The sequence below is a fragment of the Bos indicus genome, chromosome 5, assembly GCF_029378745.1.
Source record: "Bos indicus isolate NIAB-ARS_2022 breed Sahiwal x Tharparkar chromosome 5, NIAB-ARS_B.indTharparkar_mat_pri_1.0, whole genome shotgun sequence".
Classification (NCBI taxonomy): domain Eukaryota; kingdom Metazoa; phylum Chordata; class Mammalia; order Artiodactyla; family Bovidae; genus Bos; species Bos indicus.
In genome coordinates, this window is record NC_091764.1 from 75,880,016 (window position 1) to 75,907,496 (window position 27,481).

At 55.7% G+C, this 27,481-nt stretch overlaps 1 protein-coding gene across 6 annotated transcripts in view; it reads right to left on the reverse strand.

Annotated features, from left to right (window-relative positions):
* The window catches only part of ELFN2 (extracellular leucine rich repeat and fibronectin type III domain containing 2), a 56,834-nt gene extending 38,481 nt beyond the window's left edge, over positions 1 to 18,353 (reverse strand). For 2 of the 6 annotated variants that reach the window (XM_070789788.1, XM_070789785.1), the window contains exons 1-3: positions 18,147 to 18,353; positions 9,285 to 9,432; positions 7,290 to 7,408 (exon numbers count right to left, since the gene is read on the reverse strand). The gene's annotated coding sequence lies outside the window, so the exon portion shown is untranslated. Of the gene's footprint in view, positions 1 to 7,289; positions 7,409 to 9,284; positions 9,433 to 11,245; positions 11,520 to 17,718; positions 18,109 to 18,146 lie in introns of those variants that run through there. The other 4 variants (XM_070789784.1, XM_070789783.1, XM_070789786.1 and 1 more) reach the window with 3 other exon arrangements.
* Positions 18,354 to 27,481: the final 9,128 nt, after the last annotated feature.

A 27,481-nucleotide genomic window follows, 5' to 3' on the forward strand; every position in this document is an offset into this window, starting at 1 on the left:
AACTGTCTGTGGGTCCCAGTACAAATCCCTTCTCTGTTCTGGGCCTCAGTTTCCCACTTGCAACAACAAGGGAGCAGGACCAGAGGGTGTCCAGGGTTCACCCCAGCCCTCACAGGAGAGGACGCTCCATTGTGTCTCCACGGTGGGTGTGTCTGTGTGTGTCCCAGCCCCCGAGGGCCGGCTGCACCAGGTGGGAGGTGCCCCCAGTGATGACAGGGACTGGCGGTCCATCCCCTCAGACCCATCCTCTCCTAATCCCAGGCTCCCAAGGGCACACACTCCCCTCTCCTGGCACAGGGCACCCCTGAAGCTACCTCCCTCTCAGCCTGTCAAGGCGCCATCACAGCTGCCACCACGTGCTGAGTACCCCCCACACCGCATTGCACCAAATTCTAACAGCCCTGCCAAGTAGATACTGTTACCCTGTTTTACATATGGGGCAACTGAGGCTCGGCTAGGGCAAGTGCCTTACTCAGTAAATGATACACTAGACACTCAAATCTGGCCTGATCCCAAGCTGCCACAACTACTGGGTGCCAAGACCACCTTCCTGGACCACTGTCAATGCTCAGACCAGGGGACCAGGCTGGCCTAGGAGCCAGTTCAATCACTGCCCTCTACAGACTACCGAGGGCATGCAACACAGCAAAGCGGTTGGGACAGCCCCGGAAGCCGGATGGCCCAGGCTCAAATCCCAGTCGCACCACTGACTCCCTGTGTGACCATAGGCAGAATCCTTAACCTCTTGGGGCCTTGATTTCCCCATTTGTAAAATGGGGATAATGGTATTTTGCTGGATTGTTGTGAGATTTTAATTTTTATAAAGTTCTTCAAACAGTGCCTGCACAAGGTAAATGTTATACGTGTGTCTGTGTGCTCACTCAGTCCTGTCCGACTCTTTGCAGTCCCATGGACTGTAGCCCACCAAGCCCCTCTGTCAAGGAGATTTCTGAGGCAAGAATACTGGGGTGGGTTGCCATATCCTCCTCCAGGGGATTTTCCCAACCCAGGGATCAAACCTGCTTCTCTTCTGTCTCCTGCATAAGAACCTGCAAACGAGTTATTTACCACTAGTGCTACCTGGGAAGCTCCAAATGTTATATGGATATTGTTAAATAAAAGGCATAAATGACTCGCTTTGATTCCACGGGCAGCCTGAGAATTGGTTCCCACTGAGGGTCGGGGAACAGCCAACACTCAAACCCTGGGCCCAGCTGTCTCCTGACAGCACTGAGGTGTCTCCAGCTCAGTCAAGAGAACAAAGAAGTTCTGGGACTGACCAGACTCAGGTCCCTGGGGGTGAGAGTGCAGCCTGGGGGTCAAGCCTCTAGACCCTGTACCCACCTCCTGAATCTCCTCCTCCTGGGGGCTGGGACTCACCCACCTGCCCTTCCCCCAGCTCCAGAAGGCTTCGGGCACTCTTGTGACTACTCAGGGGACCTGGGCAGCCAGGTCATAAAGCAGCTTCCCTTGGTCCTGGGACCCAGCAGGTGGGGATGGCAAGGGGTGGCTTGGTCCCCAGCACGGCTACAGCCATCTTGATCTGGGCATCCTGCTCTAGGGACAGCCAGGGACTTCCTGGCTTGGGACCCCTACACCCCACTGCTCCCCAGGCTCTGGTGGGCCCTGCAGGAAGGAAACCCATTCAGAATGGGGGTCCTGCCTAAAACCCTCAGCCCACAGTGGAGCACAGCCAGCCACACTCAGCCCTGGCAGCAGACCCTCACAAACGAGGGCATAGGGAAGCCGGCTGTCACAGGGCAGCCGGCTGGGTGAGAGAGGTGCGGATTTGAAGTCATGCACTATTACTGAAAGTGGAAAAACTGTAATTGACCCAGTCACCCATAACATGGACAGCCGTGTGAGGGGACCCCAGGCCAAGGTGGATCGGGATGGGTCCCGCTGTGCCCGAGGGGAGATGCCTGGAGCGCGCAGTCACGGCCTCCTGAGTAGAGACAGCAAGTCGAACCCCATGGGCAAAACGCTGGTGTTCAAGTATCTATAGGTACCCAGAAATATGGGCAAGGCCCCCAGTGATGTGGGGGCAGCAGCTGTCCCAGAGCACGTGTCAGGCCCCTAGTTAGAAAGAGGGTGCACACACTCACGTGCCCTTTTACATGTACACACTCCAACACATTGCAAACACACGAAAACACTCCGGGTGCATGTGCTCACACCCACGCACGCCTGGCTCTAGTGCATCCATCTCTCTCAGGTGGCTGAGGGAAGGATACGAAGGCTGCCCCAAACAGACAGGGAAGGTCAGGCTGTTGGGGGTTGGTGCAGGCCAGACGGTGGGCAGATGCTGACAGAGGAGACAGAGGCCGAGCTAAGAAAGCTCAGCCCAGGCCCTGGGTGACCCTGTTCCACCTGCAGCCATTTCAGCCTGACCCAGAGGTGCCGTGGAAAATGAAAGTGCCCAAGCTAGAAGTTGCCAGACCACGTTCTACCTTCAAGCCCGGCCACTCAGGGCAGGGTGACCCTGGGCCAGTACCTCTGTGGTCATCAGCCTGCCCATGGATGCAGGTGTTCGTGCAGATCCTCTAGTTGGAAACCTCCAGAGTTCTAGGGTCCTGATTTCCCATCAAATCCCACCTCCCCATTGTCCCCAGGGCCCTCAGCATCTGCAGCTGCCTTAGAGACCCAGATGGTCTCCCTTAAGCTCCTTCCCGAGTCCAGGACAGAATTTCTGGGTCAGATGCCATCTCAACCAAGATGGAAGTTCCATCTCCAAAGCCCCTCACCTGCCAGCAACTTCAGCACCAAATCAGTAAGCAGAAGAGGAGGAGGAGGAGGATGGGAGGCAGTAGGTATCAACAGCATCGGCACAGGACTGGATGGGTGCTGCCTTTTAATCCTCATAAAAGCCTTTGATCCCATTTTACAGATGGAGACACTAAGGTTCAGAAAATGATCCACCCAGAGCCAGGCAGCCAGCAAGCGGATGAATGAGCCAGGATGGAACCCATGCTGCCTACTCCAAAACTCATTATCTCTTTCCACAGCATCTTGCTCCGCAGGCACTGGGGAGAGTGGGAGGAGCTACAGTGGCAGACACCCCCACATTTCCTGCCCTGGCATCCCAGGCTTTGGGATTCCACAAGCCACCGCCTGTCCTCAACAGCCTGAAAGGTTGTGGCTGGAACGGCTGTGAAGCCCTTGCCTGCCTGCTCCCAGGAAACCCAAGAAGCAGAGTTAGCATTTATTGAGTACTCACTGTATGCCAGGCACAGGGCTAAGCACTTTATAGCATCAACCTTATGAGGTGGTTACTATATTTATTTCCATTCTATAGGTGAGAATACTGAGGCACTTATGGGGAGAATCGGGGGAGACCCAAAACCTGAACCCACATGCAGGACCACTGTGTCACCCCTCTTTACAGCCCCAGGAGTTTCTCTGTTCTGATCTGCTGTCCCTAGGCCAGAACCCCAGAGTGTCTGGCAAATGCAAGAAAGGCCTTGCTCCCCCAGGCTCTGCTGAGCTCCAGGGGCCCTGAGCCACCAAGGCCTGGGGTACCTGCTCTGTTCTGCCAACCCTTTTCTGTGGTCTGTCTCCTGCTAGGATGCTTAGGGTCCTCGGCTGGCCCCAACTCTACCCTCGAGGTCCAGAAAGAGTGAAGGACCAGGCAGAGTCACACAGCAAGTCAGAGGCAAGAAGGAGCCCTGTCTCCACCTAAGAGCTCAGCCTAGACTCTGCCCTCCCTCTTATGCCTGCAAAGATCGAAGCTGGGTTAGCAGAGCTGTGACCACGGGTGGAGGCAGAAGGTGGGGGAATGGGCTTTTGGCAGCTTCTGGAACTCTTCTCTCAACTCCCAACAGCCCTGTGGGCCTACTCTGTGCTTCTCCCTCCAGCCCCATTTCATTCCATCCCCTCCAGGAGCCCGGCAATGTCCCCATTTCACAGACAAGCAAACTGAGACTCAGGCACACATGACCACTCAGAATCAGGACCTAACCCACCAGGCCTTGCTTCCAACCACAAAACAGGCCCTCTTGTAGGCCCCGCCTTGAATCCAACCCCTTCTCAGTCCTCAGGGACCGCCTCTTCCAGGAAGTCTTCCCAGAATTCAGGGAGACTCTACTCATTTGGACCGTCCTCTCTTCCTGCACTCAGAAAGCAGATGGTTCCAGAAACACCCACAGTGCTTCCACCCTCAGACTGGGGCTGTGTCTCCCTCAGACAAGGGTCCTGGTGGCTTGGCCTCTCCCCACCTCCCCTAAGACCTGAGGCTCCCAGAGGACAGGGCCACCACACTCTCCTTCCTTCAGACCAGGAGTCATGAGAGTGAGACTCCCAACCCCTCCTTCTGCACCTCCATCCACAGAGCCCCCGGCCCAAGGCTCTGCCCCAAGCAGGACCTCAGACCATGCCCACGCCCCCTCCTCTCACTCCCTCCTGGCACTCGTTCAGGCCTGGCCCGTACCAGGCAGGCTACCCCCTCCCCTGTCTTGTCCATGAATCCCACCTCTGTTGGGTACCACAGACCCCCCTTTCTCCTCCCCAAACAAATGGGGTCTTGAGTGAGACACTGGGATAACCACACACAAGGCTAGATCTATTCTCGGGGTGAGTGAGGCTGCCAGCACTCGGTGGGGGGGAGTTGGGTTGGTGGGAGCGGTCTGCCCATCCACAACCCCTTGAGGTCCAGCCTCTGGAATCAGGGCCACTCTAAGCTCCCATCCTGGAGGGCTGATACCAACAGCCCTCCCCAGGGAACCCCAGAGCAGACCCACCCTGGACACTTTCATCACTCTCTCCCCTCCTCCAACACAGAGGAGACAGAAGCCTCCGAGCCTAGGTTCAAATCCCTGCTCTTGCCCTCTGGAAGACTTCCCCAAGCCTGAGTCTGGGCATTCGGAAAATGCGTATAACAAACCTGCTCTGCAGAGGCTGCTGCGACTGTGAAAGGGGATACATACAGGAATGGCCCGGCGCATAGTAGGTGCTCAATTAAAACCTCTCTCCTCTCTGATCTTCTCTCTCATTTTCTGAGGGCAGTAGGGGTGGAGTGGGACCAGAGAGACCAGGCTGCTAGGGCAGAAAATGGCCTGTCCCAACACAGAAAAAGTCCTCTGTTCGGAACTCAAAACCTCAAAGTCCTCAGGGCTGGCAATGGGGCCTCTGGGGACTGGAGTGATTCAGCAGATGCTGTTTTCCCACCCTAGGGAGGGGACCGTGGAGGCAAGTCTGCAAACCAAAGCTCAAAGCCCACTGCCTCCCAGAAGCCAGCTGAGATCAGCCAAAATAGTATCCCCATTTTATGGACAAGTAAACTGAGACATAGAGTGATTAATTTGCCTAAGGCCACACAGCTAGCAGGCAGCTGAACTGATTTCTTTTGACAATTCTGGCTGCTACTAAAATATTTTCCTTCCGGCAGGAGACGTCCCTACTTAAAGGCCTTTCTGTGATTCTGCCTCTGTGTTCGGAGTAAAGTCTAAACTCTATAGCCTAAAAAATGCAAAGCTCCCCACAGCAAGGAGGTGTGGTATAGCAGGAAAAGGACTTGACCTGGAATCAGCCCAATCTGGGGTCAAGTGCCAGGTCGTCCACCTACTTTCGGTTGTGTGTCCATGGGCAACTACCAACCTTCCCTAGAGCCACTTTCCTCGTGTGTAAAATGGGGATGATGAGATGGACCCTCCAGGGTAGCCGGCAGGTTACGCATCCATGCTGTCATCATGTATTGATTGAACATCTACTGTGTGCCAGGCCCCATTCAAGGCCCTAAGGACAGAGCAGGGAACAAGACAGAAAAAGCTCCCACCTTCATGGAGCTGATACTCTGCCACAGTAGGAGGGTGGATAGTAAGTGCTCAGTAGCTCAGTCATATCAGACTCTGTGACCCTTTGGACGGTAGCCTGCCAGGCTCCTCTATCCATGGGATTTTTCAAGCAAGAATACTGGAGTGGGTTGCCATGCCTTCCTTCAGGGGGTCTTCCAGACCCAGGGATTGAACTCACATCTCCTGCGTCTCCTGCACTGCAGGAGGATTCTTTATCGCTGAGCCATTGGAGGAGCCCCAAGGATAATAAACAAGCAAATAAACAAAATAGCATAAGCTGCATTAGGGGTTATAAGGAAACAGAGAGAAAGAACCAGAACAATGAACAGAGCAGTAGGGGGTGGGGGGAGCTCCCTGAGGAGTAGACAATGAGCCAGAACAGGAGATGGCCACACCAGAAGCCTGAGGAGCAGCAATGGGCAGAGAAGGAACAGTCACTCCTGTAGAAGGAACAGCAAGTGCAAAGGCTGGGGAATTCAATGAGACCTGGAGCATGTGGGAAAATGCCTGGCACACAGCAGAAAATCGGTAGAGAGCAGATGTCAGTATTACTGCTATGAACCCTTTAAGCTTCTTGAACCTTGCTTTCTTTCTGCTTCTGGAAAATGAGATGCCATGCGGATTCAAGGGACTTCTAGATCTCTTCCATGTATCCGAACTCATTTAACAGAACCCTTGTTCCATTATTATTCCTCCCATCTTGCAGGTGGGGAAACTGAGGCTCCTGAGATCCCACAGCCCATAAAGGGCAACATTAGGATATGAACCTGGGTCTTGTAACCCTCAGCTCTTGCCCCTGCCGGTCTTCTGTGGTCCCACTGCACTTAGAGCACTCGGTTCCTCCTCCACCCCATCCGAAGACAGGTCTGACTGTTACAAAGTCTCCTGTGACTAACAGAGGTCTGTACCTGGTTGGGCCCACTTCTGTTATTTGGGGCCATCCAGGACCACTCTCTCCCCTCTTACCCAACTCAGCCTGAAAAGTGAAGAAGGTTGACAGGTTCTAGAAAGAGCAGCTGCCACTCCAGGAAACACTTCCCTGTATGTTTTAACTTCATTCCCCTGCCTCACATAGTCAAGGTGATCTAACGACTCTCACTATGCCCATTACACAGATGAAGAAATTGAGGTCCAGAAAGGCAGAGAAAAGTTGCCAGGCCCACCCACCTAGACAGTGGCAGAGGCAGGATCTGAACTCAGATCTCTGTCACTGGAAAGACATCCTGCTGGTCACTTCCCAGACCCCTCAGATGTCCCTCTTTGTATATCTTTTTCAGTCCCTTGCCTGGCTTGTCCTCTGGTGGTGCCAAGAAGGTTAACAGGACAGCTTTCCCCTGATACTTCCAGGGTACCACCAGCCAGGGGTGGCTGAGCTGGCTCAGAACCCCGGGCCCTGAGGAGGAAGCCAAGGGGCTGCGGTACCCCGGCACAGCTAGGGGTACAAGGCCCACATGACTAAAGTGCACGCCCAGGCCCCTGGAGCGAGCAGGCAGGGAGTACCTGACAGGGAGCACCAGACAGGGAGTCAGCCTGGAGCACCGGACAGGGAGTCAGCTTCCATCCTGACTTGACAACCAGGCCCCGCCTCCTGCTTCCTTGATGTCAGGTCAGCACCTCCGCTGCTCAAGGAGCACAGAGAAGGACAAAATGAGCCAGATCTCTGGTGAGAAGTCATCCTGTCCACCCCAGGCAAGTAAGAAAACCATTCAAAAGTCACTCTTTAAAGGCATTACGATAATGGTGGTAGCAACTACTTTCTCAGAGTCTACTGCATGCCAGGAACCAGGGCATCCCAGAAGTTATCTCAAGTGACAGCAACCCTGAGAGGCACATGCCTCATCTCCATCTTACAGAAGGGGAAACTGAGCCACAGACTCAAACAGCTATAAGCAACAGAGTCAGGATTTAAACTCTGTGCTCTTTCTTGTTGCCTCTTAGTGACATTTAAATGGAATGTGTGCTTCTGGAGAATATCTGGGGACTGAGGGAAGAGAGACAACTCTGAATGGGGTGGAGAGGCTCTGGAGGAAGGAGTTAGGCCTGAAAAGTTGGGCCTTTGGGGAGGCAGGCACCCAGGATGAACCCCAGTTCCAGGGCATCTGTTCTGTGTGACCTTGGGCGAGTCTCTTCCCCTCTCTGATACCTCAAAGGCAAGCATCAGTGCTGGGCTTCCCAGAGCTCAGCAAACACGAAGGACAGGGGCAAAGTCATCTGGGGACACACAGGGAGGACGTGTCCAGATGAGGGATGAGTGAGGCCCTGAAGAGGGAGAGGGCTCAAGGAGCAGAGGCAGGAGCACTGGGCCACGAGGTGGGCAGGAGGCCTGGCAAGAGGAGGCCATGGGAGAAGGGAGGCCAGGGGTGTAGCAGGGGCCGCAGTCTGGTCTGGACAAGACAGGACGAGCAATGGGAGCGGGGAGCACAGCTCAGGCCTGCCCAGGGTGCCTCACTCCCGCCCCCAAAGAACCCTCCTTCAGCCTGTGCCAGCAACACCAAGACCAGAGCAGCAGCCCTTCCCACATCGTCCCCTCGTCTGGTCCTCCATGGAGCAGCCACCACCCCCACTCCCTCCCTGCACAAGCCTCTTCCAGAGCACCCAACACCAGCCCTCCCCTGGGGAACCCCAACTCCTGGCCCAGCCACAGCCCCTCCACATGAGGACCACCGCATCTTAGAGACAACATCTCCCTCTCCTTAGCAACCACCAACACCAAGCCCAGACAGCCAGCCTCCTCCCTCTGTCTCCTCCTCTCTCCATGGAGACCACAATGCCACAAAGGCAGCTCCCTTGCCACAGCACCCGACCTGGACAACAACTCCCTCCACGTGGCCACCACCAACACAGCCACAGTGACAGTGACAGTCTTGGCCTCTCTCCTCTCAAGGGCCGCCACCAGCCCCAGCTGGGACAGCTCTTGCCAGCTTCCCTGCCTGTGGCCTCCTAGTGTGAGACTGCTCTCCTGCCTCCTTACAAGTTCAATGACACTGGATCTGGCCTGGTTCTGATGCTGCCGGCACTTCTCTGCTCCCAGCTCACTCCCAGCCCCTCAGTCTTCCCCTGTCTACATGGAAAGGCCCCCACCCGAGGCAGAAGAGGCCATGATCTCCCAGGCCATCCCCTGGAAGCCAGTCCTTCCACCCCCAGCTGGGGTACAGATGTCCCCGGCCCTGCTGGGGCTCAGCCAGGCCCAGCTCAGGCTCTCAGCTGGGCTACAGGGCAGGAGTGGGATCTCTGAGCCAGCAGGGGCTTCCTCCCCACCCTCCCCAGTGGACTGGCCCAGCCCCTCAAAGACCCACCGTTCTGCCAGCTGCCTCACAGGCCCTGTGGAAGGGAAGCTGGGGAGGAGCAGAGTGGGGGTGCCTGCAGCTGGGGGCAGGGGCGAGGGAACAGGAGGCAGAGGCCGGGCTACATCACGGGTTTTCAAGGCCAGGTCATGTGAGCCGTGATCACACACAGCTACACACTCACACACCGTGAGAAGGACCCTGTTCTTACCAGATCTCTGCAGGTGGAAGGAGCCCCTCTGACCAGTGAAGCTCTGTCCCTGGCCTGGTCTCAGGCAGGTCCCCACGGTAACAGCAGCGGCGGTGGCAGCAGTGGAGTCTCAGGTGCTGCGGCAGCTCTTCACCCAAGTCCTCTCCTTCTGTGAGGAGGAGGAGGAGGAGGCAAGGGGAGAAAGGGGAGGGAGGGAGAGGAGAGGAGTGGGGGACAGCAGGAGGGAGGGAGGAGGGAAAAATGCTGAAGTCTTGAAGGGTACACTCACTTCTTTCTTAGGTTTCCCATGACAACCGAATATACCACAAATGAATATCAGTGTGAGAAGAGGGAGGGAAGGAGTGGAAGGAGATGGAGGCAGAGATGGAGAGAGATGGAGGCAGAGAGATGGGGTGATGAGAGCAGAGAGATGGAGACAGAAAGATGATGGGGCAAGAGACAGGGAGGGGAAGGGGCTCGAGACCCAGACGGAGGAAGGGGACTCCCAACCCTACCCCACAAGTTGCAGGGGTGAGAAGAGGGGAGGGGTGGGGGCCACAAGTCTTCTTCCAATCTCTCCATGGCCCCTGGGCAGGAGGTGCAAACAACAGATGGAGAGATTTTCTGGGAGCTGAAGGGCCCCCATTCCCACCCACCTCATCCCTTCCCATGTCCTTCACTCCTAGCTGGGCCCACAGCCTGGAGGGTCCTCCCAAGTCATGGTCCCAGCCCCACACCTCACTTCCATCACAGACACACCCAAGTGGGGATGGCCACACGCACCCCGCACTGACCTGATGCCCAGTACCCACGCACACCCCTCCAACCACACCGCCCTCTTCTTAGTCACCCCAACACTGACTGGGCCCACCCCCTTCTACAGCTGGGCCTCTTCCTCTCTGCTGCAGGGAACAAGCACCCCTCCCCTACCCCAGCACATCTCTTGTTCAGAACTTTGCGAGGACTGGCACCCACCCCTGTGGCCCCCCACCTGTGCTCTGCCAGGTGTAGTGTCTCTGCCCCGCTGCTCACACACCCTTAGAGCAACGTACCTGTCTGACCTCCACCTGCAGAGACTCACAAACCCCCGACAGACATGCCGAATCTGCCCTCCATCTGTGCGCACACGTGCACATGCATACACTCATCCCGTCCCGCGGAGGCCCCTCTCTGCCTGGCCCCACACCTCATCAGCCCAGATGGTCCTCCTGGCCCTCCCCCGCAGGCAGGGGCTCACACCTCGGCCCCCTCGACACGGCCATTCACAAACATATTGTAGACCCACCGCGTGCTGACAGCCAGCGGCAGCAATGAAACAGAAACACACACTCCGCCACCCCTCTCCCATTCGCCCTCCCCGTGATGCCTCAAATCCACCACCCCCAGCCAGAGCAGCTAAGGAAGCAGCCAGCTAGCTCCAGCTCCAGGTCCGGAGGGACGCTCTTCCCTCTAGCTACCGGGCTCACACTTGACCCTGCACCCAGTGGCCAGCAGGGATGGGACGCACCCTGCAGGGATGGGCTACACACTATAACCTCACACACACACTGGCACCCATGGGGCACACCCAGACAGCAACCAACCCCCCAGAATTTCACTCTCCCTCAGACACGTGTACACACAGACCCTGAGGTACTGGACCCAGCTGCCCACAGAACCAGACACTGGGGCGTCTGCCCTAACTTGGCGACTGGCACATGTGTCAACATACCTGAGACACTGCACAGACACAGGTCAACACACTCACAGAAACACATCGGCCCCTGCTCACTGCGGACCATACCCCATGCACACCCAAACAAACAAGCCCACAGGGGCCCCTGTAGGCACACACAGGCCAACACATACGTGCATCCCCAAGCTGGCTCACTCTGGGGGGCCACTCTGCACACGCATAGCCACGCCTGCATCCGCGCCCATCTCTCCCAGGGCAGTTCACAGAGGCGCCCCCCATCCGGCCCACACCCACTTGACCCACACACCCCATCGAAAACACGGGGCATCGGCGGGTCCTCATTTCGGCCGCCCCCTCGGCGCTGTTTCCGTGGGCGCGGGCCGGTTTATGATCGCGCACACCGCGCCGAGCCCAGAGGCCGTGAAATTGGCTTCGAGCGCCGGGAGATGCGGCTGCAAATTCTAAGCACAGGGAAGTAAGGTGGAAACCCGGCCAACGCGGCCGGGCCGGCAGCGCGGGGCTGGGGCTCCGCAGAGCGGCAGGCGGCCGGGATGGGGCCCCGCGGAGTCCCGGCTGCCGCGCTGGCGGCGGGGCGGCGGAGGCCGTATGGGCTCTCCTGCCTCCTCCGTCCTCCTCCCCCGCCCCTCCGGCTCTGGCTCCGGCCCCGCCGCCGCGCACGTGCCCAGTAGGAGGCCCGGGTACACCGCGTGGGCCAGCCTGGGACTCGCCCCCTGGGCGGAGACACCCCGCCGCCCGCCAGGCCCCGGATCTGCCTCGGCCAGCGTGCCCACCGGATGAACAGCCTCCGGCCGCCGCTACGCGACTCTGCGTCGCCGCCTCCTCCTGGACGCCTTCCTGGCTCTCCATCCTCCTCCTCCCGGCTGCTCAGTTCCGCACTCCACCCCCGCCTCTGGCCTCTGCTCACAGGCACAGCCGCAGGCTCAGCTCCACCCGCGTCCTCGCACCAAAGGCAGGGAGACGGGAGGGCATCGCTCCTTCCAAGATGCTGGGGCAGGCCCTCTCCAGCCTCACTTCCTCCCCACCCCACCGCACTTCAGTTCTTTACCAGCAGTGAGGCCTTGAACCGTGACCCACACTCTGCCTCCATCTCTCCTCTGTGCAACAGCGAGGATGCAGAGGGTCGTTCTGAGGGTTTGACGAAGGATTCCTTGAGCAGGCTTAGAACAGCAGTCAGTGAACACGAAGGTTACTAATCAGTGTTAGTCAGTATCGGCCTGGGTCTTAATGTCGTGTCACTCAAGGGAGGGCGCCTAGCTTCTCTGTGTTCAGGCCCCCTTTGGATATCGGATATGGCTTTGATGCCTACCAGGTTGTCGTGGGAGGAGTCCGGAAGATTCCCTGGAAGAGGCAGCAGCCCCCTCAGCTGCCATCCACCCCACAAACAGGGTGAATTCATCTTCTGGAAATGCACTAAAAAATGCAGGTTCCTGGGCTCCCCATCAACCCTACTGAATTCAAATCTCTGCCAGCAGGGCCTGAGGATCTGCATCTAAATAAGTACCCACAGACTCTGATCCTCTCTGACAGAAAGGATAATGCTGGATTTCTTAGCTCTGATTTTAGGGTTATTTAGGTTGTTGTGTGGTTGATCTCCAAACTTCATGTCCAGACTCATTGTCCCAAATTCCACTCCGGGCTTTCCTACCTCCAGGCCTCAGCTCACATGGTCTCCACCTGGCATGCCCCCACCCCAGAGGCCAGCTGGACCTCTTCCACAATCCTCCAGCCAAAATTAAACAAGATAATAGACAGTATTTTGCCCTGAGCCTGGCTCGTAGTGGGTATGCAATCCTGGGGACTCTGCAGTGCCCAAAGCGGAAGCCATCACCACCTCTCCAGCTCTGCTTCCAAGGCTGGCTCAGCACCAGTCCACGGTCTGCCGGGTCACAGACTAACAGGGACCGCCCGTCAAGCAAGCCCTACTGTGTGCAGGCCCCATGCCAGGCGCCTGGCAGACAATCCGGGTGTCTCGTGTCTCCTCAGGACAGGAACTCATCTCTGGGAGTTCCTGTCTGAGTCCCAGGCACACAGCAGTTATACTTGAGCGAGACATCCTTGTAATATATGTGTGTGTGTGTGTGTGTGTGTGTGTGTGTGTGAACTGAATACAAAATACATCAGCCCATTCTCAGTAGGTGGTAGATGAAAGAAAGTTGTTCAACAAGTACCTTTTGAGGGCCTGCTAGTCTCTGCCTGTTTGGTGCTGACACACTGTGGGAACAGGAGACCTCCCCCCAACCCACTCCAGGTAATGACAAGGGCGGGGAAGGGAGGGCGGCAGGCAGGCTGACCCCACAGCCTGTGTCTCCCCCCACATCCAAGGAGAACTGTAGGGGAAGAGAGGTGATAGAGACAGGCCAAGAAGGGAAACTGAGTCAGCCTTGAGGCAGGGCCCTTGGGAATGGCTCCCTGCTTGCCCAAGAGAGGTGCTGACCAGTGTGCGCGCACACACACAGAGACACACCCACAAAAACATGCCCTGCTCCCCTCCCAGCCCCTCTATACACTCCACTGGGAGGTATGCTGCTCCCGGGTTCTTCTCATGCTTCCTCGGGCTATCCCAGCCTGGCTCTAGAAAACAATTTCTATGCATTTCAGGGAATGAAACTACAGGCTGAAAAGAGAGAAGGATGGACACACACACACACACACACATAGCCCAAGCCCCATTCCAGGGAACCAGGAATGAATAAAGGAGACAGATGGGAAGGGGGAGGGAAATCATCTAATTGACACCTACTATGTGCCAGACACAATGCTACATGCTTGTCATTCCCTTATGTAACCAACCCGAGTTAGGAATTCAGTACCACTACCCCCACTTTACATTGAGAGACAGAACCTTCTGGAAGTGAATTCTCTTTCCTGGGACACACATCAAGGAGACAAAGAGGCAGAATGGGGGCCCTGAGTTCCTGCTCTTCGACAAGTCAGACAGGGAGAGGGAGGAGGAGTGGTCTGGGGGGCCCCAGCTGAGGCTTTGACAGCCTCAGGCCTGAGGAAGATGATAATCCTAGAGCGTCATCCCCTACATTACCTAGGGGAGCCCCTACGGAGCACCCACTGTGCAGCCAGCACTGTGCTAGGCACTGTGGGAGAATCTGGGAGCAAGGCCTGCCTTCCAGAATGTCACAGGTCAATACAAAGGGAGGGGGCGCAGGGGCTGAGACCCAGGAGCCTTACTGCCCTTCTGTCCCTGCAGCCACACCCACTGCTTCCCTACAGTAGGGTCACTGCCCCCATTTCCAGACAAGCAAAGTGAGGCCCTGAGAGGTCCCTCAGAGAGAGGGGAACCCCGAGATGCCCCAGGTCCCCTAGCAAAAGGCTTCATCAGTTAATGGTTAACAATGCAAAGAGTACACTCATGGGTCTTCCAGTCCTGGTTCTGCTGCTGTGTGGTCAGAGCTGGTCAGTAACTTCTCTGTTTCTTGTCTGGGAAATAAGGAATAATAACAACTGTACTGCAGAAGGCTTGGTGGGATTAAACGAGTACGCCTATAAAGAGCTTCCCACCAGGGCTGGCTCTCAGTACAGGCTCGATGAATATCAGCTAATATCATTATTATTATCACTATAATTATTGCTGTCAGCAGCACCGTGCAGCCAGCGCCCTTTCCCTGGCACCCCGGGTGTAAGCTTTCCCAGGTGGTTCCCCAGTCCTCAGGGGCTCTCTAGGGCCTCTCTGGGGGCTGTCTGCAGAGCTGGAGGTGGCGGGGAGGAGGGGATTCTATTATTCCAACCCTCCCAGACACCATCCCCAGTACTAGTGACAGCGCCTCTGCCCCAGGTGCTCATTGAGCCAGGAGAAGGTAAATTTAATAGGGGATTGGGCTGAGACAGCAGGAGGCAGAGGATTGAGTTAACCTGGACTATTAAAGCTTTCCCTAAAGAGGCCTGACTTGTTAAGGAGACTTGGGGTTCAAGGCAATCTGCTTCCTGGCTGTTGGGTCTGCACAGCATGCTGTCACAGCAGTTTTGGAGCGGGGGACATGGGGGTGGGGTGGCAGGATGGAGGACCTGGCTTGGGGGCACTGGAGCTGAAGTGGTGAGAGTAGCTATGATGGGTACCATCCCGACTGCCCAGGGAGGTGCCACTCTCTCCTGCTCAGCAGTAAGCCTCGGAGGCAAGCAGCCACCACCTCGGAGACAGACGGGGAGGCTGATCCCTGCGTCACACACAGCCAGGACAGAGCAGAGGTGTCACTGGAACGAGGACTGTGTCCACAGCAGGCACCTTGCCAGACCTCAGGGGACAGGGAACCAGCCTGGGGAGCAGTCTCAGAGCCCCCGATGAGCACCCCAGGCCGACCCCACTACAAAAGGCTTGGCGCTGGATGCAGCCGTTCCTATCAGTCGGGCCACCTCGGAATCTCCTGGGGCCCCAGAACAAGCAGGCACTGGACTGGAGTCAGGAGGCGTCTACTGCCGCCACTGAGCTCCTTGGCCTTGGGCTTCTCACCCTGACACTTCCCAATCCTCGCCCCACTGCAGAGAGCTCTCTGTCCCTCTGTTAAATGCAGGTGCCCTGCCAATCAAATGGGGGTCTCCCCACACCCACCAGCAGGGGAGTTCTTACTAAGGAATGAAACAATAGCTTACTTTGCCCTCTGGACCTCAGTTTGCTCATCTGTCAAATGGCCACATAATAGCCGGCCTGCCAGCCTCACAGGACTGCCATAGGATCCAAGGAGAGAAAAGAAAGCTCTTGACAAAGTTCGACTTAAAGCAAAACAGGGGAACACCTGCTCTAGGTGGGGCAGGGGGGCACAGAAGGCCAAGGGATGGGGCTCACTTCTACCATGGGCTGGACATCTGGCCCCCCAGAAGCCCACTGCCTCCTGTAATTCCCCCCTCAAGTCCCTAACCATCTCCCAGGTGACAGATGAGAACTGGAGGCCCAGAGAGATGACAAGAATGTCGATATCACAAAACACAGAGTGGCAACATGGAGTGAGAGCCAAAGGTCTCCGGCTCCCTCACTGTGGCTGTTTTCTGTTGTCATCTGCACTAACACACACACACACACACACACACACACACATGTTCACCCACCAGAACACACTCATCTGAGGGTCTGTGAGGCCTGACTAGGATGGGGTGGAGAAAAGGGACTGGCAGGGTCCCAGGCAGAGGGGCGAGAGGGGACATGGGTAGGCGGAGGCAGCAGAGATGTGCCACTGGGGGGGGGGGCAGGCCTTATGGAAATGGGTCCACATCCACTCAGGAAATGGGGCTTCTTGGGAAGGACTGCTCACTCCAAAGCTCCACCCCTCTCCCCTTCTCACCTCTCAAAACACAGGGATGTGACCCCGTTGAACCACATACCCTTACGGTGACACCTCCCTCACCTGCCCACTGACATCATCCCGGTCCTTGGGGGTGACCTCTCACACCGCTGTCCCAGTGACGTCACTGGCAACCTGGAGCTGACGTCACACCCAGAGATCCTCACTGACGTCACACAAACACACTTCTCCCTGAGACCCCCCTTCAGTTACTCTGCTTCTTTCCTGCCCTGGGTTCAATGGCCCAGAGTTCCCGCTGGTGTACACAGCTCACTCAGAACAGGCATTTACAGACAGCACCTGTGTGTGTGTGTGTGTGCAGGCACAGACCTTACTCTCCCCGGACACATGTTTACACATATATGTGGACGCACATGCCCTGCTGATGGCCTAGACATGACACGTCCCACAGGTGCCCACAGGCTCTGAGAACAGGTGTGTGAGCCAGGCACACACACATAGACACATGCAAATACTCTCCCCCCAGGCCGCTCTCCAGATGAAAATGTCCCTCCTCCGTAACTAAATCTGGTAGCCTGGGGCCTGCAGCTTCCACCACATCCCTCCAGGTGCTGCCAGCACCCCCTCCTCCCCCCTTCTCTCCTCCAACAGCCTGGCCTGCTGACAGCAACAGCCGCAGCCCAGACACACACTCACACACACACACACTCTCCAGTCCAACACCTGTGTCTCGGCAAGGGGATCCAAGCGCCCTCCAAAGGCAGGCACTGGGGTGGGAGGGGTCCAGGTGGAAGGGACACAGCAGGGAGCCCAGAGCTGCAGAAAGTGCCTTCAAGTACCACGTACCACGTTTCTCCGGAGCCGAACCCAGCAAGGGTCAGCACCACCATCCCAGTCATCTCGCTTCTTGGGCACGCCTGACACACCACAATCTGGCCACCTCTGTCCTGGACACAAGCTCCCCCAGTGCACACATAGACAAACACACAGCCTTCTCCCCTCCAAATATGCTGCTGGACCACGGACAGAGAGAGTGTGTGTGTGTGTGTGCGTGTGTGTGTGTGTGCGTGTGTGTGTGTGTGTGTACAGACAGAGCAGAGTCCATCCCTGCACACAGCCTTGTGTGCGCACACAGAACACACATCCTTTCCCACGTGTACACATCATCTTACCAACCAACACACCCACCCCTTGTTGCCCCCCTCTTCTGCCAGTTGTTGGAACACACACACACACACACACACACACACACACACCAAACCAGCATTGGCCTTGGCCCTGCCAGAGCTGCAGTCTGCCGATTTCTGCTGCCTCCCTGCTTGCCCCACACCAGCGCCATCAGAGGAAGGGGCAAAGCCTTCGCAAAGGTCCCCATCCCTTGGGAGCCCCCACTCCCCAATTCTGGTCCTCTTACCAAACCATCGCCCTCCTGCGGGGAAGGGGAGTAAAGCCCCACCCTAGCTCCCACCCCCCCACCTCAGCTGTCATCCCGCACAAATCAACTCCCCCTTACCAGCTAGAAGATGAATTCCTTGACCCCCGCACCACTCCCTGAAAGAGGGGTGTGAGGGCCCCCGAATGGCAAAGATGCGGGCAGAGAGGCGCGCTGTTGTACTGGCTGGCACGACCGTCCACCATCAAACCTCTGCACCACCCCCCGAAACTGCTCACCTCACCGACCGTCCTTGTCCTCCCACCCCGCCTCCGTCCACCATCCCCAGCCCTGCACAGGGTGGTCCTCCCCGAGGAGGGAGGGGGGCGTCTCAAGGGGATCCCGCGACCCAGGAGGTGCCGGGGGTGGCTTTCCCCGTCTAAACCTCCCCCGGCTGAGTTCTCCTCCAAGCCCCACCCCCATGGCGGAGCGGGTGTCCTCCGGTCCCAGCGCCCACTCCCACCGTCTGGGCCGGCCGTGGGCTCTCAGATCCGAAGGAATTAACTCACCTCCGGCCCCTGCCGGGCTCCTGGCCGAGCACCGCCTCCGATCGCGGCGGCTGCGGGGCCTGCGCACGAGAGTGAGTGCGAGAGCTGGGCGATGCGCTCGGCGCCCGGCGGGCTTGGTGCGTGGCGTGTGTCTGTGGCGCGGCCGGTGTGTCTGCGAGCCGCCGCCGGGTGCGCGCAGACCCCGCCGCCCGCCTCGCGCCTCTGCCCCGCCGGGGCCCGCGCCCGGGAGGGGGTTGGAGCGCAGCGTGCGTCAGGGGCCGCGGCCGCGGGCTGTCCGCCGCCCTCGCCGCCCGCGCCCGCGCCCTCCGCAGGCCTCGCCGCAGCGAGACCCCTCCCGCCCCCTCTCCAGGCTCGATGCCGCCGCGGACACACGCACGCTCACAGACACACGCCCGCTGGGCCGGGGCCGCGCCGGGCTCCGCCGCTGCCAGCCGAGGCCCCGCAGACGACCAAGTCCCGATCACGCCCTGGCCCCCGGCCCCGCTGACCCTGCGGGGACCCGGTCCCACCGCCGGCCCCCGGCGCATTCAACAGCTGGAGGCAAACTTACGGCGGGGCGAGCCGCCCTAGGTGCGCGGCGCCCCCCAGCGCCCGCCCGAAGACACCTGCAGCCCCTGGACTTCCCCCTCCCCAGCAGTGGACCCACCGCCCCCACACCCCATCCCCAGCAGCCCGCTCCCCGATCGCTAGTCCTGTGGTCAACCCCTGGCAACTGGAGGAGTGTGGCTGCTGTGTTCCCATTTTACAGGCAAGACAACTGAGGCTTGAGGAGTGCAGGGAGTCCCCCAAGGTTAGAAGCCAGCTTGGTAGCAGAGACAGTACTACTAGACTCCAGGTCTGTCTGTCCTTGAACCAAGACTCTGAGCGGTGCTCACTACCTTTCCCCAGCCCTCGCGAAGTATGGCCAGGGGCGCATTGTGCTCTGCTGCAGCCCAGAGATGCTTCCTAAGGCTTTGGAGCCCTAGCCTCTCCCTAGCCACCCACCGTCCCCCACATAAACACAGAGGGAGGAGATGCAGGAGGAATCTCTGGCATGAGGGGCCTATAACCCCCCACCCTACACACATACACACACACACACACACTTGGGCACACAAGCACCCAGTGAGAAGATTTGGCTTATGTCCCTCCCGTGCAGAAAGAAACAGCCCCCTCCTTGGCCCCTGGGGCCCGCAAACCTACTGGCTGAAGCCCGGCTAGGGACAGGCCTTAGGCGTCTCAATCACTTTTATGGGGCCGCATGCGCTAATGCCAGCCCTCAAGTCGTGCACAGCAAAATGGGCTGCAGGAACTCCCAGAAGAAGCATCTCATCTGGGCCAGGAATGGAAGAGACTCTCTGGAAAAAGCCATTGCCTGAGCTGAATCAACGGATGAGTAGGAGCTGGTCAACTGAAGAAGATGGAGGAGGATGTCCCAGACTGCGGGAACATCATGTGTAAGGGCACAGAGGCATGAGACCACCTGGTGTGTGCGAGGAACTCCTCGGAGTTTAGGTGTTACTAGAGCATAAAGAATCTGTTCAGAAATTCCTCTATTTTGTCAACTGAGAACCGAAAAGCAGGTCCAGGCATGGAGGGCAGACAAGCTCTGAGAATTAGGCCACCGAGGTCACGGTTTCTTTGAGTAGGAGCAAAACTGTTGGGTGTCCCACTTCTGCCCTCCACAACTGCACTCCAAGCTGGCTGGCACACTCCTATCCACCCTTCAAGGCCCCTTGCTGCAGACCCAAACAAGCCATTACGTTGTCTCTGCCCTCTAAACTGAGGTCTCCTAGAGGTCAGGGACCATATGGACCATATGGCCCTGCAGAGGGCTGGGCGAGAAGCAGGGTCCCAGCCGAGAGTCCTTGCTAGAAGGAACGACTCGCGCACCGCACCGCCCACCTCAGGCGGACGCACAACAGCCTCTGCGCCCTCTGGTGGATCTAGGGAGCAACAGCAGAAAGCTCCCCAATCTACCCCATGGCTGAGGCTCTGCGGTGCAGAGGCCTGCCAGAGGCGGGCGCTGGAGGAGGTCAACCAATTCTGCTCCGGCCCAAGAACCTCAGCAATGATTCCAAGGAATACAAGGCAGCAAAACAGTCTGTTCTGGTTCAGTTTGCGTGACTTTCCTAGTCCTCTGCCAAAGGACAAGTCACACCCCTCTCTGAGACTCGTGCCCCCGTGTGTGTTAAATGGCTTCGGTCGTTGTCTGACTGTGCGAGCCTATGGACTGTAGCCCACCAGGCCCCTCTGTCCATGGGATTCTCCAGGCAAGAATACTGAAACGGGTTGCTATGTCGTCCTCCAGAGGATCTTCCCCACCGAGGGATCGAACTCGTGTCTCTTAGGTCTCCTGCAATGGCAGGCAGGTTCTTTACCACTAGCGCCACCTGGGAAGCCCCTCTGAGCCTCAGTTTCCTGCTTTGTGATATAAGAATAACAGAAGCAGCCCCGTCTCCAGCACAGTGCTGGGACTTACTATGAGGGCACTCCCTTCCCCTTGGAACCTCCAAGTCTGGTGGATTAGCTCTGAAATTACTTTAAGCTCTGAATCCATTCTAAGATTCTCCCTTCAGAGGGTTTGTCCTTAGCAGGCAGACATAAATTGGCAAGACTTTCAGACTCTTAACTTAGTCACTGCCACCAGGTAGAAGATGGAATTGACCTAGGCTAACTAGGGTCATGGTGGTTCACATGATCTGGACACCCAACTAAGCTTTCTCTAGACCAGTGCCGTCCAATAGAACATTCTATGGTGGTGGAAAGATTATATATCTGCATTATCCAATACAGTAACCACTAACCACATGTGGCTATTGAGTGCTTGAAATTGTGGCTAGTGGGACTCAGGAACTGCATTTTTAATTTTTATTTTATTAATTTAGATTTAAATGGCCATATGTGGCTAGTGGCAACCCTGTGAGTTAGCACAGGTCCAGAAGTACAGCACCTTTCTCCCTACAATGGAGCCCAGACAGAGCTAATACATAACACACACACACACACACACACACACACGCACGACCCTGAGCTCCCTGACCGGACCTGGGGGTAGAGATGAATCCACTGCTTGCAATCTCTAGCTGGACAGGTAAGGTTGAGACAAACGCAGGCAGCAACAAATCCATCCCCATGGTCCTTGTCCTAGGTTAGGACTTACCATCTCTCACTTGAACACCTGCAACAACCTCCCTCATCACCCACCTATTTCAACCCTCCAGTAGCCCATGCAGAGATGAAGTGTATTCCTTTTTTCATGATGATGCTGAGTGATTGACAGCAGCTACCTGGGTGCTTCCTTTGCAGTGTCATGATCGATTGGTGATGTCTGCCTTGGGTGCAGACACAGAGATGAATGGTACACCCTCCCTGCTAAGGAATAAAACCCAAACTTCCTGCCTTGCCCAAATAAGACTCTCAGCAGTCAAGCCCTTACTTACCTTTCCAGCATCATCTCGTATCATCCTACACATGCTCTGGATCCCAGATACCAGTGCCTGCCCTTTTCAGAACATACCATGAATCTCTCACCTCTCCACACTTTTGTGCTTTTGAGCATGCTGTTCCCTCAACTTGGAAGATTTTCCTCCTTTCCTATTCCTTCCCCACCAGTCTACTTCTAGTCTGTCATCAGGTACTGCTCAAAGTCTGCCTCCTCAGTGAAGCCTTCCCTGACCACCCGTGAGCTGAGCTGACCAAGGTACTTCTTCCTCCACTGGCTCCCAGAACTGTCTGTGCAGGCCTTAATGACAGCACACATCACATCCTACTATTATTCACTCTCATGTGTGTCCTCCCCCAAATTATTTCTCACGCTGACACCTCTCTCATAGTAGCTAGCTTGTATGGGGCTCACTCAGAGCCAGGCGCTGTGCAGGGGGCCCTTAACAGAAATGATTCTCATTAAAAAGTCACAAAGTTTAAAAAAAAAAAAAGTCATAAAATGAACATTAGAGATTTTTTGTTTTGGGAACCCAGCACCTCTCCCCCTTCCCACAAGCCTCCCAAGTTCCTCTCTCCCCACTGCCATGTACAGTCTTGGTGGAATTTGGGTCAAGGTGCCACCCCCAGCCCCAAGCTGGGCTAACTGAGTTGTGACTAGAGAGATGTATGGACGGGAAAAGCAGCCACAGCAGAACCATCCCAGAAGCCTCAGTGCCAGATGAGGTGCAGGCATTTCCAGCTGCCTGGCCCCAGACCCTGGGATCTTCCAATAGTGCCTGGGAGTTGCCCCTCTCAGCCCACCTGCAAGAGCCCTAAATTGACCAGATGTGGCTCACACCCAAATGACCGCAACTGCCTTGGCCATGTCACCATAAGAACCTGTTTCTGGAAGATCTTACTTTCTGCAGGCTTAGAGAAAAGAGGAGTGAGAGTGTGAAGAGCCCATAAATTGCTAAAAAAGCTTCATGGGCTGTTTAAGGTGAATACCAAGATCTACCCTTTGTACTTAGGTAACTTTTTTTTCATTCAGTCTACATGGCATTTCGAATTGATGCTAAAAAAATTAGGTTAAGTGATTGTTCCAGAGAAACACACACACACTGACCGTGTATGGGGTGTCATATTCCTATTTTGGATCCAGACCAAAAATCAGATTTTATGCTGTGCTTCCAATGCTAGAACCAAGGGCTATGATCATTCAGAACAGGAACCAGTGATGAGATTCAGAATCCAGAGGACAAATAATGAAAATTCCCCTACTAAAACCCCCGCCTCTTGTCCACCATGGAACCGTCCCAGATTGAATATAGAGAGACAGATGTGGGCTGTCTTCTTGGGAAAGTGGGGCCACTTAGCTGAGGGTATTTTGTTTTGCTGGGCTCTGTGACAGGTAAGGGTGTGCCAGGTTAAAGGTAGAGGTTCAGTTCAGTTCAGTTCAGTCATTCAGTCATGTCCAACTCTGCGACCCCATGAATCGCAGCACGCCAGGCCTCCCTGTCCATCACCATCTCCCAGAGTTCACTCAAACTCATGTCCATCGGGTCGGTGATGCCATCCAGCCATCTCATCCTCTGTAGTCCCCTTTTCCTCCTGCCCCCAATCCCTCCCAGCATCAGAGTCTTTTCCAATGAGTCAACTCTTCGCATGAGGTGGCCAAAGTACTGGAGTTTCAGCTTTAGCATCATTCCTTCCAAAGAACACCCAGGGCTGATCTCCTTCAGAATGGACTGGTTGGATCTCCTTGCTGTCCAAGGGACTCTCAAGAGTCTTCTCCAACACCACAGTTCAAAAGCATCAATTCTTTGGCACTCGGCTTTCTTCACAGTCCAACTCTCGCATCCATACATGACCACAGGAAAAACCATAGCCTTGACTAGATGGACCTTTGTTGGCAAAGTAATGTCTCTGCTTTTTAGTATGCTGTCTAGGTTGGTCATAACTTTTCTTCCAAGGAGTAAGCATCTTTTAATTTCATGGCTGCAGTCACCATCTGCAATGATTTTGGAGCCCCCCAAAATAAAGTCTAACACTGTTTCCACTGTTTCCCCATCTATTTCCCATGAAGTGAAGGTAGAGGTTAGGGAGCAAATATTGCTGGGCATAAAAAGGATGAGAGGATTTGGAGCTGGGAATTGAGGGAAGGTTGGCAATATAAGGACTTCTCGGTGGGGTTCAGTGGTTAAGAATCCACCTGCCAATACAGGAGACAGGGGTTCAATACCTGGGTCAGGAAGATCCCCTGGAGGAGTCAACTCATTCCAGTATTCTTGCCTGGGAAAACCCATGGACAGAGGAGCCTGGCAGGCTACAGTCCATAGGGTTGCAAAGAGTCAGACACGACTAAGGGACTGAGCCCACACACTTCAGCAATATAAGCCCCTCCCCCAACTTCAGCCTCCCCTACCACCTCTCCCCACCACTTCCTTTAGGAACGTCTACATGCTTATCATATGTCATCTGTTGCTGTGGTACAGATTACCTCGAAGCTCAGTGGGTTCAAATAGCAAAAGAATAACTATTATTTCACAATTCCTGTGGTCAGAAATTTGGGAGTGAATGATTTCAGCTTCAGCTTCCTGGTGGCTCAGTGGTAAATAACCCGCCTGCAATGCAGGAGCCACAGGAGGCTCGGGTTAGATCCCTGGCCTGGGAAGATTCCCCTGGAAGAGGACATGGCAACCCACTGCAGTAGTCTTGCCTGGAGAATCCCATGGACAGAGGAGCCTGATGGGCTACAGTCCATGCGGTAGCAAAGAGTTGGACACGACTGAAGCAAGTTAGCATGCATGCATGATTCTGGCCTGAGATCTCTCATAAGATTGCAGTCAAGGTGTCTGGCCGGGGCTGCACTCATCCGAAGACTGCCCTGGAGGGCCTGTTTCCCAGATGGTTCATTCATTTGGCTGGCAAGTTTGTGCCGACTGTTGGCCAGAGGCCTCAGTTCCTAGTCACATGGCCCTCTCAATAGGACGCTCGAGTGTCCTCACAGCATGGCAGCTGCTTCCCTCAGAGTGAGAACAGGGAGGAAGCCATCATTCTCACATGACCTATCCCCAGAAGGTACACACTGTCATTTAGGCCATTTCCTATTGTGTACACAGGTCTTCCCTGTTCACTGTGGGAGGGGACGACCCAGGTGTGAATTCAAGGAGGAAGGTAGCGTCAGGAGCCGTCTTGGCAGGCCAGTGGGCTTGAGGTAGATCAATTGTATTTAGGAAAATTGAGGAGGTTCCATGTTCTGCACTCAGACTAGCAAGAGTGAAAACAGGACTGGGGGTGTGGATAAAGGAGCTGGAGGATCTAATTTCATAAGATTAGGTCTGGGTCTATCATCCTCCAAGAATCAAGGGCAATTCAAGGTCAGTGGGGCTTGAAGAATGTACATAAACTTCCTGACGAAGCCAGGCAAGAATGAAGGGTGGCTTGGTGTGTGGCCCCCATGAGAGGGTGTCTGTGAGGGCCAGAGGCTAAGACCGGACCCTGGAGGATATTTTGAAATGTCCAGGTAGATACCTTTTGATCCAGAAATCCAGTTATAGGAGTGGCCCCAGGGAACCTCATTAGGGCTGCCGATAGCATGCCCGGCTTGGAGCTGGGGGGTGAAGTTGGCCAGCCTGCCTCCCTGCCAGTATTGGTAGAGCAGGCCTGGAGCATACCCTGGGACAGGGAAGGAATGTGAGTACCCCTGTTGAGACACCAGATGCCTCCACCAGAATGTGAACAACTTCCAGACCCCGCAATGTCTGACCTGTTCTGTGCCCTGGGTGCCCAGGCCCTCGCAAGATACAACGTGTGCTTGGAAGGGTCCTTATAAGTGGCCCCATCCACTGGTGAAGGGTCAGACTCAGAAGACCGCTCCAACACAGGCATAGTTCACAGGCACTGCAGCCCTGTGCCAGACCACCTCCTCCGGTCTTCTGAGCCAGAGGTTTCCTCTGAGACCTACCAGGGAGAGCTGGAGGGGGTGGTAGGAATGCTTGGGGCTCTGTATAACTTTCTGCTGTCTGCTGCCCACTAGCCAAAGGCCTATGAGCCCTGCACCATGGGGATGTCTGCCATATGGGTCTAAGCATCCTTATGTGGGGGTTTCCCGGGTGGCTCAGTGGTAAAGAATCATCTGCAATGCAGGAACCACAGAGATACAGGTTCAACCCCTGTGTCAGGAAGATTCCCCTGGAGGTGGGCGTTGCAACGCACTGCAATATTCTTGCCTGGAGAACCCCAAAGACAGAGAAGCCTGGCAGGCTACAGTTCACAGGGTCACAAAGAGTCAGACATGACTGAAACAACTTAGCACACATGCATCCTTATGAGGGGGGGTGCAGGGCATGAATCTCAGCTGGCTCAGCGGCCACGAGGTCAGCCAGGCAGCCGCATTATTAAACCATCTATCTGGCTCTGCCCAGAGGGATGCTGGGGGTTGGGGTCAAACTGGCTTCTACTGCCTGGGTCCAGAACTGGGGCAGCTGGAGGGCTCTGGGAGCTGGAGGTCACTGGCCTTGTGGCTGGGCTGTCACCGCTGGCCTGAGGCCGACTCCAAGGCTCTGGATGCTGCAGGGACTGGAGAGGCGCTGACTGGCTGCTTTCCTTGTGTTCTTCCTCTGCTCAAAAATGTCCAGGCTCTGACTCCACGGGGTAAAGTGCCAGCTCCTTACACCGGCATCTGGAGTTTTCTGCAACCTGGCCACACTCTACCTAGAATCATAATAATAGCTTGAAATGGAGGCATTTACTATCTCTTTCAGGTAGGATGCCAAGTGTTCCCCATGAATTAAAGTCTCAGTGAAAAATGACAGCAATCTTACAAGGTATTTATGTTGTTATTCCTGTTTTACTGATGTGGCTCAGAGATGCTGAGCGATTTGACCAAGATCACACAGCAAGCAAGAGGCAACACTGCAGCTCATCCAGTTTTTCCTGCTGATGGAACAGTGCTGTGACTACAGGTTTCTTAGGATAGTCTAGGCTAGTAGCTCCACTCTTAGCCTCCATGTAGCTCATTCTTCCTAGCACCTTGCCTTTATACCCAGTGTTCTATCAGTCTAGAATCCAGGTATGAGGGTGGGTCAGGGTTAGGATAACTGTGTGTTCCCCAAGCTCTGTGCAGAATGGCTGATGTATGTTACTCAGGCCCCAAACCCAGATGCCACCTTGATGCCTCCTGAGCTCCCTGCAGAACTGACACATCGACAACTCCTATCAGCTCTGCCTCCAAAATATACCTAAATCCAGCCCCTTCTCTTCCCGTCGCTGCCACAGATGCAAGGGCAGGGTCCTCGCTATTTACCTCGGTTTGCTCAGGATCTGGCATGCAGCTGGCACTCCAAAAATGTTTGTTGAATAAAATGATCAAGCTCATGCCTGAGTGAACAGATGAAGGAAGGAAGGGTAAGCAGATAGGGAAAGAAAATGCATGGGAACAGAAAGGCAAGTGAAGTCAGTACTTCCTGGAGACCGGGCTGGAGGTGGCGGGGAGGTGGTCAAAAAGAAAACTTCACAAAAGAAAAGATGCTCTGACCTTAAAAACACAACAAACTAGTGACTATAACAAAAGAAGCAGATGCACAGATATAGACAACAGCCTAGCGGTTACCAGTGTGGGGTGGGGGGAGCGATAGAGACGTGAGAGTGGGAAGTACAACTACCGGGAATAAGAGAGGCTCGAGGATGTGTTCAACACGGGGAATAAAGCCAATATTTTGTAATAACTGTAAATGGAAAGTAACCATTTTAAACTGCATAAAATTTTTTAATTACTGCAAAACAAAAAAGAGAGAGAGAGATGCTCTCTCTGTCAGCCCGACAGGTGGGGAGGTGCATGCAGGCAGAGCCCCTGGAAGGAACAAGCCACAGAGGCATGAAGTGGCCAGGACAGGACTTAGGGGCAACTGAGGCTCAGGACGGCAAGC